The following is a 15,258-nucleotide window of genomic DNA, read 5'->3' as shown; positions in this document are numbered from 1 at the left end:
GGTGATTTTAGCAAGATGCAAGGGAAAGTTGAAGTTACAAAGCTTATATACAAACCCATCGTGCTAGACATTGTCAAACGCTCTTTTAACGTCTAACAATGCCATGACTGTGGACTTGGATACAACCTTGTTACTTTGGATGTTATTTATCACCTGTACTAGCTGATGATTTGTGGAGTACCCCTTCATGAACCCGAACTATTCCGGTAGGAGAATGTTGTTTTCCTCGACAAACTTGAGCAAACGATCGAGAATGAGTTTTTCGAACAATTTGCTCAGCGCTAAAAGGAGGCTGATCGGTCTGTAGCTTGAAATTAATGTTGGGTCCTTCCCGGGTTTGCAGATAGATATAATTATTGCTGTTTTAGTGAAAGTAGTGCAGTTCCAAGCATCTGTTGAAGACAGCGGCCAGCAGAGAGTGAACCTTCATGCTGAGGTTTGTCAACACTAGGTTGAATATTCCGTCCAACCCGGGGGTCTTCATGTTTTTGGTGCATTTTAGGGCTGAGAAAATCTGTTCCACTAAGATCCTATCCTCCGGAGGGATAGCACAAGGGGAGGAATCAAGGTTGAATCTTCGAACGGACTTTGGATGTTGGAGCCAAGCAAGTGCGATTTGAGGCGTGATTATGAGCCGATCGTTATCATATTCATCTTTGAATGGTTGAATGGGTTTGAGGTACGTCTTTAGGAGCTTGGAAACCCTCCAGAATGGTCTGGAGTGGTCGTCCAGATTCTGGACGAGCCGCCCAAAACTTTCGTTCCGGAGTGAGACCATTCTGGAAGCAATCTCTTTGTTCAGATCGGCCATTTCAATGGCAATAAACTTACCCCTCACAGGAAGTCGTCGGACGCATGCCTCGTTAGCCACGGTTATGGCTTGGTGAAGTCCCTCCAACGCTCGATAGACTCCACGGCGTCAAGCGGCGGGTTGTCGATGATGTGCCTGTCTACCACGCGTACAAACTGGGCGCAGTTTACGCGGTGGTAGTCCTTGCGCAGGCTTGGAGCAGGGGCCACGTTGCAGCCAAGTTCAACCATCACCGGTTGGTGTTCGGAGCTGAGTTTGGTCAAGGCTACCGGCTTGGACAAGCTGGTATTTGTCAGGAACACGTCTAGCGTCGATGGGTTGCCCGCCGGTGAGATGAATATTTGCTCGTCCGAGAACCAAACGGAGTACAGCCCATGCTGCGAGTGGTCAAACAACAGAAAACCGTTCTTATTCTGCTGGTAGTTCCGCCAGGCCTAATGGCGGACATTCAGATCTTCTCCAACAACGAATCGGGAACCGGTGCGGGTGATGGTGGAAGGTCCTTCTTGAATTTAGGCGCTACTTCACTGCTGACGGCACACTGTCGAGGCAGTAGACGGCGATGAACTTGACGTATTCAGTGGACGACTCCACCTCCACACAAAGGGCCTTGATGATAGAGGTGCAAATATGGAACATACTGCATATTGTATCCCTTTCTTGACGATGATCGCAACACAACCCCCTTGAGCTGGTACGACGAATGCCGAATGATGTTGTGGTCCGGCAATCAGCAACTGTCGCCGGACTTGAGGTGGGTCTCGGTGAGGAGGCCCACGTCGATGGTATGTTTGCGGAGGAAGTCCGCAAGCTCGATGGTTTTTGCTCTTGAGGAGCAAGCGTTCCAGGTGACGATAGTTAGCGGTTTAGACGCCATACTGGATGGTAAACTTACCGAGTACTTGGATCTGCTCAGGTTTATTGCGGCGCATATGAAGAGCACCGGTCATGTTGATGTAGATTTCCATCAGTTTATCCACTGAGAACTGATCGGGGTTATTTTTTTTTTTGCGCTGTTGGTTGTCTCCATAATCCGGGGGCCGGGGGATTGAGATCTTTGTCCAGCAGAATCACGGGATGCTTGTTGAGGGGGGCTGGTTGAACCCGTGAATTCGCTTGCCTTTGCTGAGGAGCACCAAGGGGTGGGAGATCTTCCTTCCTGAATGCCGGGGTTTCCTTCTTGCGTTCTGATTGGTTGTTGGTTGCCGTCTGTTTTCGGATGCGTTTGAAGTCCTCGCGTTTGGTGCATTCAGAGCGTAAAATTATTGACTGCTTAGGCTGAAGTGGACCCTACCCGGTTGCTTTTATTGACAATAATCGTATTGTCAATACATTCTATATTGACGTCAATACATCGAGATAGACAATATTTCTGAATTCACATCATCAATATTATTGTCAATAATTCCCCTGCTCGTCAATACATTGATGCGTGTGGGGTTTGCTTGAGTGTGAAGGTACTACTCTATTCAATTCATTGCTCTAGCCAAACCGTAGGGTAGAGCGCTACTTCGTCGTAATCACCTATTTCCGTTCTATCGATCAGAAAACATCAATCAATTGGTTTCATCGTACACAAATCAATAATAAGTTTGTTCCGATGCGTTAGTTCATTAGCTATAACATAAATCCTATTAGAGCGCATTGTATGAATATTTACGCTCATTGTTCTCAAAACAAAAGAAGCGCTCCTAGAGAATCCCCTTTTTCTACGTTTATCCGTAGGATGATGAAAATCTAATGGCGTTTCAATGCATTAGGACGGAATTGAAACTCGTAGAACCAATTTAGAATCAAGAAGATTTTAAACAATATCTCAACAATTTGTGACTCTTTTTCAAATCTAACGGTACGTATGGAAAGATGAATAAATTTAGAAGTCATATTTGACAGAAATGTTCCATTTTTTTTGTTTAAAATCGTCCAGAAAAGAGAGGAAAAGCGAGGGTTGTGCTTAGTAGAACGGAAATTAGATCAAAAACCCTATGTACCAAACGGTAAAGAACGAGGCAAGGCAAGAGACAACAAAAACATTCAGTCACTCACGAAGGGGTGACTCACACCGCTTGCTTTCGCTCACACAACATGTAATTGAGGCATTTTTCTAAAGAAAATGTACGCTCAGTAATTCAAAACAAGGATTGCGTACCATCACGGAAGAATAAACGTGCTGACTGAGCTACTGACTGAGTGCTCTGCTGTCAGTGACTCGTATGCTTCTCAATCATTCAGACTCTCACGAGGCAGTGAATGATGAGACGGATGGCTGTACATATTCATATGAAAATGACTCATTGAACCTGACTGTATCGTGTCCAAAATTGAGGCACCGCTGGCTCTGTGTTACATCACGATGGCCATCACGGTATGGCTCCCTGCAAACGATGATGGAATAAATCGAGCGGATGGCTTGCAGCGCATTAAGCGTCACCGTCCCTTTCTGGAAGTGAACCAGGAAAAGACAATTAGGGTACGTCTTCACGTTTTCGTCTCTCCTTGTCATCCGGAAGCGATTGGGGCTAGCTTGTAGTGGTCCTTGATTTCAGCTTTGACCATCTTGAGGTCGAAGTTCTGTAGACCCCTGATGACTACCTTGAAGGGCTTCTCACCGGGGATGTCATGCGAGAAATATTCTGCCTTGGACTCCTTAGAGTATTTTACGGCCATTTCATACTCCACATTTTTACGGAGCATCACCTACGGAGCATCATCTGCGACGCCCAGCGATGTGAAATCGCCAATGAGCGTGTTGAGTGGCACTTTCTTCACCGCCAGTGGGGGAAGCTTCATTTTTGCCTCACTCGGGTCGGCAGAATTCTCGTTGTTGACGGCGTCGCCGCAATCACCGATGTCACTTACGTTCGTCACGGCGGTATCGTCACGTCCACTCGCACCATCGGACAGACCTTGATTTTTCTTCCTCTTCTTGGTCCGCTTCACCGTGACGGAGGTGGTATTCCCAACATCGGTGGAAAGAGTAGCGTACCTATTTGAAATAAGGCTTGTATTCGAAAAAAAATGCACCATTTTTATCCGTGTGTAGATTTTTTATCCGTGGTTAAAAATTGATGAAAATCTGGGTATAACTAGTTTGGAGTGAATTGTTTACATGTGCAAAATTTCATAACAATCGGTTCAGTGGTTATTGAGATGTCATCGAAACAAGAAGAAAATCTCCGGAGAATTTTGCGCGCCGTCATGGAAAATCCGACTGCGACCATGAGATGGATCGGAAGACAACTGGGCATCACCCATACAAGTGTGTCTCGGGTGGTAAAATCGTTTAAGGAGTCCCAGACGACCGAGTGGCGGGTTGGAAGTGGAAGAAAATCGAAGACAGCTGACCCTGTGAAGGCCCGGAAGGTGTTGGATTAATTCAAGCGTAATCCGAACCTTTCGATTCGCGACGCGGCTCTGAAGGCAATGTGTTCCGCCTGGTTTGTTCAGCAAACCATGAAACGAGCTGGGCTTCGTGTATTCAAGGTCCGGAAGGCACCGAACCGGCGTGATGAACAAAACACGGCGGCCAAATCCCGCGCAAGGAAGCTGTATCGAGAGTGGTTAACGAAACCGATGTGTGTGGTTATGGATGACGAAACCTACATCAAGGCAAACGCAAAGCAGATACCGGGGCTGTAGTTCCACGTTGCCAAATCACGTTTTGATGTTGCGGAAGACATAAGGAAGAAGAAAGTGGACAAATTCGCCAAAAAATACTTGCTCTGGCAGGCCATATGCCAATGCGGTAAACTGAGTAAACCGTACATCACAATGGGTATCATCAACAGCGAAATTTACCACACCGAGTGCCTCCAGAAGCGTCTGTTGCCCTTCCTGCGGTCCCACGGAGGCGAGACATTATTTTGGCCAGACCTGGCATCATGCCACTACGCGCGATCGACGTTGGATTGGTACAGAGACAATAACGTTGTTTTTTTTTTTACCAAAAACCGCCAATCCCCAAAATTCACCAGAGATTCGTCCGGTGGAAAGATTTTGGGCCATAATGAAGGCCAAAGTTCGAAAATCGTCCAAGGTGCTTAAGAACGAGCTGGAGTTCAAGAAAGAATGGATGAAAGTGACCAAAAAGGTCGGCTCCACCATTGTACAAAATGTAATGAGGGGTCTTAAGGGAAAGGTGCGGGCTTTCAGCGATGGAAAGGAAATTGAATAAAGTAGTTATGCCGAAACATAATCCATATGTATTAGTTCATTCCCTGAAAGTTTCAAGAAAATCCGACTTAAAATAAATTTTTGGCGAACACTTTTGTCTGGTGCATTTTTTTTTTCGAGTATAGATCTTAGGTACACTCGAGCTACCCTCACCACTGTTCTTCTACTCCGCTTTCTCACGGAGCCTGCTTCGCATCATACGATGCGACCGCACTACTGACAATGCGAATAAACGCGCTGTAAATCTGCGAACGCTTGGAACAACCTACAAACTAATCGAACAACTCGAAAGAGCGTTAGCGTTAGGGTTAGCGTTGTTATGATATACTTCGTAGATTGGATACTAGCGACACTCACGTCTCTTCTGAAATTCTCAGTTAGACTACTTTCAGGAATAATGCTGGGGAGTAAACATTGGTTCCAATCTAAACAAGAGTAACAGAAGCATGATTGTCGCTATTCCCGGCCACGCCCATCTTTACCATAACTAGGGATAGGGAAGGAAATGTTGATGTAGTACTTACTTAACGAGAGGCCACCGACTTAGCGACACCCTCATAAGTGCTACGGAGTTGGAGGGTTGGGAAGGGTATTCGGTTAGGATTCACCTCAAGTTGGCGATGCAACCAAAAGTATGTGTTGTTTATTCGCTGTTTATTTAATCTCTCGATAGCCGGCTATCGAAAGAACATGTTAATTTTGTTTAGTGATAATGAATTTTAAGAGTCATGACGGAGAGCTTGGGATTAAACCCATGATTTTCTGCTCAGTAAGCAAAAACGATCCCTCCAGGGTCATCGAGCATCTCATAATGCACAGCGCTTCACGTCAAAGTACGAATATATGGATGAACAATCTATTATTGAATAACTATTATTTACGATAATTACATGAAAGAAATAAAATATAAACTACAAACAAAACGTGACTACTAAAATCTCAAAAAGATGTTCTCACAAATATGTTTCACGCAACCAGGAATCTCAAAACCATTAGACGCTCTAATGATACTCCGCACATGTTAGACACAAGAAAAGGCCAAACAGCAGGCGTCCGACACACAAAACCCTCCAGATCACCTTGCAGTCACAATCAAAGATTCTACGAATCGCGAGCGCTCACGAATCATAAAACCGCTGAATGCGACACTCTGAAAGTGAAATTGACAGGCTCTATGTGTCAAACACCCGCCCTCCAAGCTCCTCCCACATCCAACAGCACAAATCTCCATTACAACATCTAACGAATTCAAAACTCCGAAAATCGCTCATCTATAGCAAGTGAGTGGAAGCAACCCTGCATGCAACCATTCTTCATGATACACTTTTTCTGTTTATCTTTCTATTAGGCCTTTGGACATGCGTTAGCTTTGAAACTTCTAACCATACTGGGAAAATTATCAGATAAAAAAAAAACTTGAAAAAAAAACTTTCAAAGGTAATTACAAGTACAATAAATATTGGTAATTTTACGCAAAAACGAGCAAGTATCTTGTATCGTATGCTAATGCTAATTGACTGTAACAAAAATAATATGCTTAAATAAAATGAAACATCAATAAATTATATGCAAAATTTACTAGAATGCAAAATCGAACAACTCGAAAGAGCGAGCAAAAACCGAACTGAATTGCTTAACGGGCAAGAAGAGACTACACTAAGTTGAGAGCACGCAATAAGCTAATATACGATAAGCAATATGCTTGAAAAGCTAAGATGAAGAAGAATAAGAAGGGAATTAAGTGACCGCGACGAAAGAACATCTGAAGAGGCTCCACGCTGGTCCTAGGTTATAGTTTTCGTCCCAACATCAACGATTCTGGCCTCTTGGTTACTTAAACTAAATTCGCCAAATCGTCCACCGGTGCACGACGTGCGTTCGAGCAAAACCAAAACCTCATGAGCAGCTGATGGGACGACTTCGTTCTGTTCGGGTCAATCAGGCGTACCCATTCCAGAATATCGGCATAGACCTTGTTGGCCCGATCATCTTGATCTCGTGTCTGACCAGTGAAGCGTTCATCGTCAAGCCACATTCTTGGATTTGTGATGACCTTCAAGTCCATTCTAATCCTTATATACCTCCACAAGACTGAATGTTCACTTGAGTCGCCAGCCACCGACGATTAACCGGTCATAGAGAGAAGGCTACGCATATAAAAAACGACAATGCGGCAAACTTCTAGGAGGTGAAGAGGGAGCTGTTCCTGCCGACCATCACAAAGAGTCGGTAGCACAAGAGTGTGCAGTAGATGGTATCCTGTTCCACTATATCTCACCACGTTCTTCATCATTGTGTGACATCTGGAATCGGCAAAGGCCACTTCACTAAGTCCGAATTACAAGCGACGCTAGTGCAAATGGCAACAGACGATCCATCCAACGAGTTCGCCCTCATCCGAAGCACTTTCTAAAAGGCAGACCGCTGAACTAAGTGGCAATTCCGGCCAGCTAGACTCAACATTTCTGATCCCGTTGGCACATTGCAAGACCGCTACCACTTCAATCCAACTCTCAACCAGCTCACCCTCGGTTTGTCCTCAAGGATGATAGTGTTGCTCATAAACATATGTTGTTGGGCTAGAAGGGATCATGGCCTTAGCTGACAAGACATAAACTATCTGTAGTAAATATAGTCACATGATAAAATTTGCAGGTGGAGAAAGCTGTACTCTATTTTAGATTTATGAAACTGAGTCTTTACAGGGACCTTCTTTGAAGTCAATTGCAATTCGTATAAGGTAAGACTTAAGAGAACGGTATTTAATTTCAGGAAACCCCTTGAAAGGTTTGGGCACATCGTAAAAGTTAAGGAAATGTTATAGAATATCAAGGAACTTCATGCACCTTCAGAAGCTTTATAGAACTTTAGAAAACTTCTTAGAACTTCAGGGACTGCGTAGAAGTTCTGGTAACCTTCTAGAAGTGTAACAAATTATATAGGATATCAGCTAGCTTTGTAAAAGCTCAGCAAACATCATAGCAATCCAGAGAAAATTGAGAAACTTCACTGAACTTCATAGAAATGCAGAAAATTTTGAAGAACTACATCAAACTTGTTGATTGAAGTTCAGGCATTATTCTTGAAATATATAATCTAATATAAATTTGGAGAGTTTTGAAATAATTCTGGAAAACTTCTTACAAGTTTGACAACTAGTAATAGTGCAACATCTTGAATCGGGTATGAAAATAGTTAAGTGCAAACTCATTTTATCGATTCGTGTACAGATATTCCAGATGAGCCGGAAAGAACGGTGAAGTACACCGAATATAGATTGATTGATTGATTTTTATTTATTTAGGAGGCTTTCAGCCTGAGGCTGGTTCGCCTCCAACGCCGAATATAGAAAGAAGAGTTGTTAAGTGCTTCTTCGAAGTGTTGTAACCGTCCGTCGAATTCGCTTGAAGAGAAGGTTTTTACAATGCAGTAGCTTATGCGCCACTCTCGAGATCGAGAGACTACTGGTCGTGTTGAATTGCCCGACTATGCTCTAAAGAGCAAATGTTGAGTTCTCAGGGGAGTCTTCGAACGGTTGATTCTTACGCCGACAGAGCTTTCTAAAATTTAACAAAAAATTCACGTTTCCAGTCGGTCATACGCCGCTAAAGGTGTGAACGTACTAGGAGAACGAAAACCGAGGTGAACGTAAACGAAAGTGAATCGAAGTGAACGGAAAGCTTTTACCTAGGAAATGGTTCGTAGCATAATACAGAACAAAAGGTAATTTCATTTGAATGAACTTTAATTCATCTTTTAATTCATCTTTTCTAATTCGGGTTGAACTCTGTGTGTGTGGCGTGTAAATGTTTTAGTGTAATGGCCATATTGATGACGTACCTGCGCAGGGTTTATGCTGGCGTTGACTTCTCGGCAGGTACGGGAACGGTCGAGGGGTCCATCGAACCGCGGTGATGTTTTGCTGACAAGGTGGTGTAGGATGGGTATTCACCAACCTCGGAGGGCTCGTATGCATTCAAAGAGGGCCGAACTAAAGGTGCGGAGGTGGCGCGGCTGGACGAAAGCTTTCGATTTCGAGGTTAGCATGCCGTCCAGAGCAACCCAGAAATCCCGCAAGAAGGCCAACGTGCCCCGCCGAGTGACCCTCGTGAACTACCACTACTCGATCACTACGGGACGAAATGAAACCTTCCCACAAGACCCCCAAGCACTCGGACGTTACCTTAAGATGATGGGAAACCAGCACTCCGTTTAACTACCGATCACGGCGGGCCGAAACGAGCATACGAGCGATGGTGGTCAACACGTGAGTGTGTGGTGTCGTGACAGGAATCATTGTGCCTTCTTGGCTTTGTTTCTACGAAACTTTAACTAAATAAAATTACAAAAGAAACATAAAAGATTAACCTTCACTTCACCACTTTACTAAATTTTTAAGCCACACCTTAATTGAAACTAAAACGGAGATCACTGAGAAGAATTTTTCAATTAGACATCTGCTCACCAGCCGCTATTAACTTTAAGTGAACGAGAAGAATCCTAAATGCTACCAAAGACCTCGTTTTCTAGAGGAAATGGCCAATGTCGACTGCTAATGACATTTGACATTTCTATCACATTCTAGAATGTTAGTTTTTGCACTAATGCCATCTTACATTTCGTTCGAAAAACAACATTATTCTATAACTTGGTAACCTAGTGTTGATATATATTTGAAGTTGCATTGGAAAAGAGGCATTGAAATTTAAATATTATACCATTTTATAGCAATTTATTAAACAACCGAACCATGCTATAAATGCAATATATTGCATTGGAGATGGATATACCTTTAATTGGAAACCTATCCTTAATAAATAAACCGCATTCATATGGAAAACTAATCGAAATAGATGAACAACGTTACAGTGTTAAACTTTGATTTCATACTCTAAATTCATCCCTGGCTTTTCAATTGCATGTTACTTGGACAGGAGAATGCTTAAATTAATCAGAGGGTGTCCATCTCAACGCAAATTAATTAAAGTGTTTATTTTGTAGCAAATTAGTCGTCCAACCGTAAAGATCACGGTCCCAAGTATATCTCCGTGAACTATCGTTTATCGTTAGATGGCTACAAATAGAAACATCACTGTCGTTTCACCAAATTGCAAACTTGTACTTTCCGAATCTGCAACAAACAGATAATAAGTAGGTATAATCCGATCTAGCTGCAACGACGATTTCCGTGCACTGTCTTTAGATCGAGCAGCACTCGACACAATTCAAATTCCCCTCCGAGCCGCTCACTCGCCGAGAGTGAAATCGTGCTAATTTGCGAATGATGAATGCGAGTAAGAAAAATAAGCGAATTTCTCATAAATAATTTATGATCGCACGATCTCTTAGCCGCGGCGGCTGCTGCTGTTGCTCGGTTTTGCATCTTAGTTCTTTCGTTCGTGGCTGGTGGGGTGGTGTGAGACCGGGAGAAACGAATTAACAAAACAGATTGTTACAAGCAAACTAAGGAACGAAACAAATTGTTTAATAATACCGGTGCAGAAGGAACAATTAAACGACATTAAGGGAATATGAAATTAAAATGTAAAAAAGTAATCATTGTTCGTGCGATTGGATTCACTCGATCGCTATCAGTGAAGTGGAAGGTGGTAGCAGAAGGCGGGGTGTGTTTAAGTGCTCATGAACTTGGTGGTGGTTGGGAAGTAGGTTTTCTTGTTTTTGATGACTTTGCCGAAAAAAATCAATATGTAGAATTGTATTTTTTTTAAATATGGATTATCAAATAATTTACAAAGACAAATGAACAAACATTAGAAATCGATCTCCGAATTCAAACAGTTCAACCCTGGTGCACTCTGAAACCGCACATCATCCTGGGTCTATGTCAGACACGGTGACTACCCTGCGAGTGACAAACCACCTTACACTGTCGCTGTTTGTATCTCCACGGATCAGATAGACAGGAAAAGCTCACCGCTCTATCGTCGTTGGCAGCCAAGCAACTGGTGAAACAATAGCTGAAGCTGACGTACCCGCCTTCGATATGCTGGGTGTTCATTGTATGATAATTTATCATAAAATGACAATTTTATCTTCGATTTAATACTTATTTCCCTCGTACCGACCATCACCAGCACCCTCCATACTCGCTTCGGGAGCGGGATGTGTCAAAGGAATGTGTGTTCTATTCAGTTCATGATTTATGAATGCCATCCATCGGTGATGTCCTCGGTCGTTTCCCACAATGACTGGGAGGGAGAGGAAACGTGGGGTAAAATTCAACCTAGTCAGTCAACGTTGCTGTCGATGGAGGGCGTGCGAGTGGAAATTTTGCTACCGTACGTGAAGCGATGTGAATTTGAAGGGGAAAGAGTTCGCATCCCAACCGAGGGACAAAAACTGAACGGGGAGGAATTGGGGAATAATAAGGCACCTCTTTCTAGGTGCCAGTCAGTGGCACACATTTATACGAGAACATGGAAAATCAACTTATTAGAGGGCCCGATATACAATGGACTGTAATTTCGATTTCAGTTTGATAATCGCCAACGCGAAAGGACCTACTGTGTTATCTGGTGGAATTTCATAGGGAGCGGTCCAGGCTGTCCTGCTCTCAAAACAGTTTTTAAGAAATTGTAGACCCTCGTCTCCCTTTGTTCTTCTTTTTCCTCGCATTTCAAGCTTATTGCTTATCGCTTATTGCTTATCGCTTATTGCTTATCGCTTATTGCTTATCGCTTATTAGCTTATTGCGTGCTCTCAACTTAGTGTTCTAGATGCACTTCCACAGACAGCTTTCGATGCCTTTACCATTTTTGCATTAGTATAATGATGTGCCAAGTGCAATCATACTCTATGCCAGGGAAGTAGAGAAATTTTCCAATCCACAAAATTCTTAGAGTGAACCTTAAAATAAAGAAAGTGATCCATAGAAAATCAAGTTTGCGCACCTAAAAATATAGCCATGTTCGTATTAATGAAAGCAACTTCCTCAGAGCAGTCTCGTTTTGGACAGCTTGAAGCTGTAATAGGTTTTATTAAACTAATATGAAATCTAAACAAATCTTTATGCTTATAATAAAACCTATTTCAGCTTCAAGCTGTCCAAAACGAGACTGCTCTGAGGAAGTTGCTTTCATTAATCCGAACTTTCCTGAAGAACAACATCGGATTTAACCTCAAAATATCAACACCACCGTTGAGTGAAAAACAGAACAGCGATCGAAACTGTACGCTTTGCGAAGGCCATGACCACGTAGATGATATGGTCCAGTGTGATATCTGCGGTTTCTGGACCCATTATAGTTGTGCTGGTAAGACAACAGCTGTAAAGGAGATTCCGTAGACGTGCTCGAAGTGCACAAATATGCTGAAGGTGCCGAAAAGAACCAAGAAGTCTGTAAAAAAAAAAAAAAAAAAAAACTCCTAGCAGAAAGAATAGTGCGAGGTCAGCCTGGAGGAATTCCTAGGCCTGTTGCAGCAGGAGAATACGCTGGAGGAAGAGAAATTCATTCATGAAAAGCGATAGGAGGCTGAGCGGGAGATTTTTCAAACCGAGAGTTATCTTCCGTCACTCTTTCAACAAAGATTTGACTAGATTTAGGATTTAGGGATTCAATTATTATTTTAGTTAAGCACGCAAACGATGTAGAATGAGCTACTTACTAGTAACTTAGGATAAATCAAGTATATAGCGTTTAGGAACAAATTGTAGGTTACCAGATTTTAGGATCAAATTTTAGTATCTAGATTAAGCAAATATAGGGTTATTAAATTCAATACTTTAACGAATTCCACCTCCAACAAACCTACTTCAGTAGCTTGTTCACTACAAATCACTACAATTTAATTAAACGATAGGCATAGTAACAAATTTATGCAATTAACTCAATTTAGCTGTAAAACGTGTTCGAGATGGTTTTGAATTGTACCTTCTTTTCTTCTTTTTTTCTCGTTCTTAGTCCGACCTATCTAAACTCACAGTTCCGTTGAACCAAACCTGACATCTGTCATTTCTGACAGCGACCGTTACCGTAGCGCTCCGAATCTCCCACAGGGTTGTCGCTGGGCTTGGCGGTTCAGGGTTATCCCGATAATCTGAACAGCCATGATCCATAAATTAGACGTATATTATTCCCGTTTTGGACACTATGTTATTAAGTTTGATCCATAAACCATTGAAAATTGCTCCATTACTGCGTAACTACTTAGATTTACTGTCCTGCCATGTTTTTTAGGTAGAGGTGCAGAGCGATGGTCAAGCGTCTAGAATTAGCTTCTAAAAAAAGCTTCTATAATAATCTTCTTGCATGATAGTGCATGATAGTGGTTTACCACCCATTGTAGCACGGAAACTAAGTCTGACAGCAGTGGGCTCTCTTCTCTGTTTGTCTTGATCAAGCTTAATAACCTCTGATTGTCATCAACATGTCGCTGTACGAAAGGCCAAAAACGGATTGGGTAGATCGATAGGCAAAGTCGCCTATACGCATCTACGGAACAATAAAGAATCTCCTTCCAGCCGCTTGATCAGCCAATTGGTTAAAAAGACAGGCCCCAAACAGGAAGATGCCCCAATGAGTGGGGAGAAGAACCCGCCCTTTATCCACGAAATGTAATCAACAGGGAGTTGGCATTCCCACTCTCCCCGTCCAAATCGCTTCAATCGGGTGCCCTGTGGGACCGTCCCATCCCTTTTATGTATGTATTTCAATGTATGTACGAGTTTATTGTTATCATTATTGTCAATAATACTTACATTTCGACGAAGATCGTGATACTTATCATTACAGAAACCAATCTTGAATCGTAGACCATGTCGTTCAACAATACACTCGTTCCGAGACGGGGCTCTGTGATAAATCCATCTTCTTCATCATGTTCGCTCGTCACCCGGAATGCATGCAAATGAAAAAGAGATACAACCAGGATTAGTATTTGTATTTTTTGTTTTGTTTTGTTTTTGTTTTTTGTATTATTTGTTTATTTTTTTTAATTTTTTTTTGCAGTAGTCCTTGTTACACATTCTCTGTCTTATCTTTTTTTTCTTACAGTGTAAATTCCTTTTTCTTGATCTTCTTCCGCTGTCGATACACCATCTGAAATTTCGCTATCCTCATTCTTATAAATTTCTTCCACTTTCTTTTTTAATTTCTCTTTGTCCTTAGCTAGTTCTTTCCATTCTTCTATATCAAGTTCTTCATATGTATCAAAGTCCTGATTTAATGATTTCCTCTTTTTTCTTGTTGAATTTGAATCCATACGCTAATTGCAGTGGATGATTTATCTCTCTTCTTCTGGTATGTCCAAAATAACTTATTCTGCCTACCCTAACTCGTCTATTTATTGTTTTTCCTGCTAAAATTTTTCATGCATTAAATTTCATATTACTTGGTTTTTTACAGCTATTAAAAATGTTCCTTCGAATATTTTTTTCGTAGTTTACTAGTGCCACCCTGCTTTTTTTTTGTTAATACTGCTACCTTAGTTCCGTATAATAACGCTGGCGCCAAAACTGTATTATATAAAAGCTTTCCTAATTCCTAGCTCGGATGAAATCTTGTACAAAAATCTACTACTAATCTTGAAGTTTTCAAAGCGTTTATAAAGGGTGATACTGTCAAAATTTGGTCAACGCGTGTAAATCGGTGAAATCGTTTATTTAAAAAATCAAATTAAATTTCTTTTCCAAGTTCAATTAGTATAAAATTCAGGAAAAATATTCAGTTAGGCTTCCGCTTTTCCAAATCCGAATTGCCGGGCCTTACGCTTGACCCCTGCCATCAGATTTTGTACAGCCACCTTGTCCACCTCCTTCGCCGCAGAAAGCCAGTTTGCCTTGAACTGCTGCTCGTCCTTAGCAGTTTTTTTGGTCTTCTTTAGGTTCCGCTTGACAATAGCCCAGTATTTCTCAATTGGGCGGAGCTCTGGCGTGTTGGGAGGGTTCTTGTCCTTGGGAACCACCTGCACGTTGTTGGCGGCGTACCACTCCATGGCCTTTTTACCGTAATGGCAAGATGCCAAATCCGGCCAAAACAGTACGGAACAACCGTGTTTCTTCAGGAAAGGCAGCAGACGTTTATTCAAACACTCTTTCACGTAAATTTCTTGGTTGGCAGTCCCGGAAGCTATGAAAATGCTGCTTTTCAAGCCACAGGTACAGATGGCTTGCCAAACCAGATATTTCTTTGCGAACTTTGACAGTTTCATGTGCTTGAAAACATCTGCTACCTTTCCCCTTCCTTTTGCCGTATAAAACTCCTGTCCCGGAAGCTGCTTGTAGTCGGCTTTGACGTAGGTTTCGTCGTCCATTA

The sequence above is a fragment of the Ochlerotatus camptorhynchus genome, unplaced genomic scaffold, assembly GCF_037179485.1.
Source record: "Ochlerotatus camptorhynchus isolate MF236.1 unplaced genomic scaffold, CSIRO-AGI_Acam_v1.1 ptg000122l, whole genome shotgun sequence".
Lineage (NCBI taxonomy): Eukaryota > Metazoa > Arthropoda > Insecta > Diptera > Culicidae > Ochlerotatus > Ochlerotatus camptorhynchus.
The sequence above is the reverse complement of the archived record's forward strand: the minus strand, read 5'-3'. Positions refer to the sequence as shown.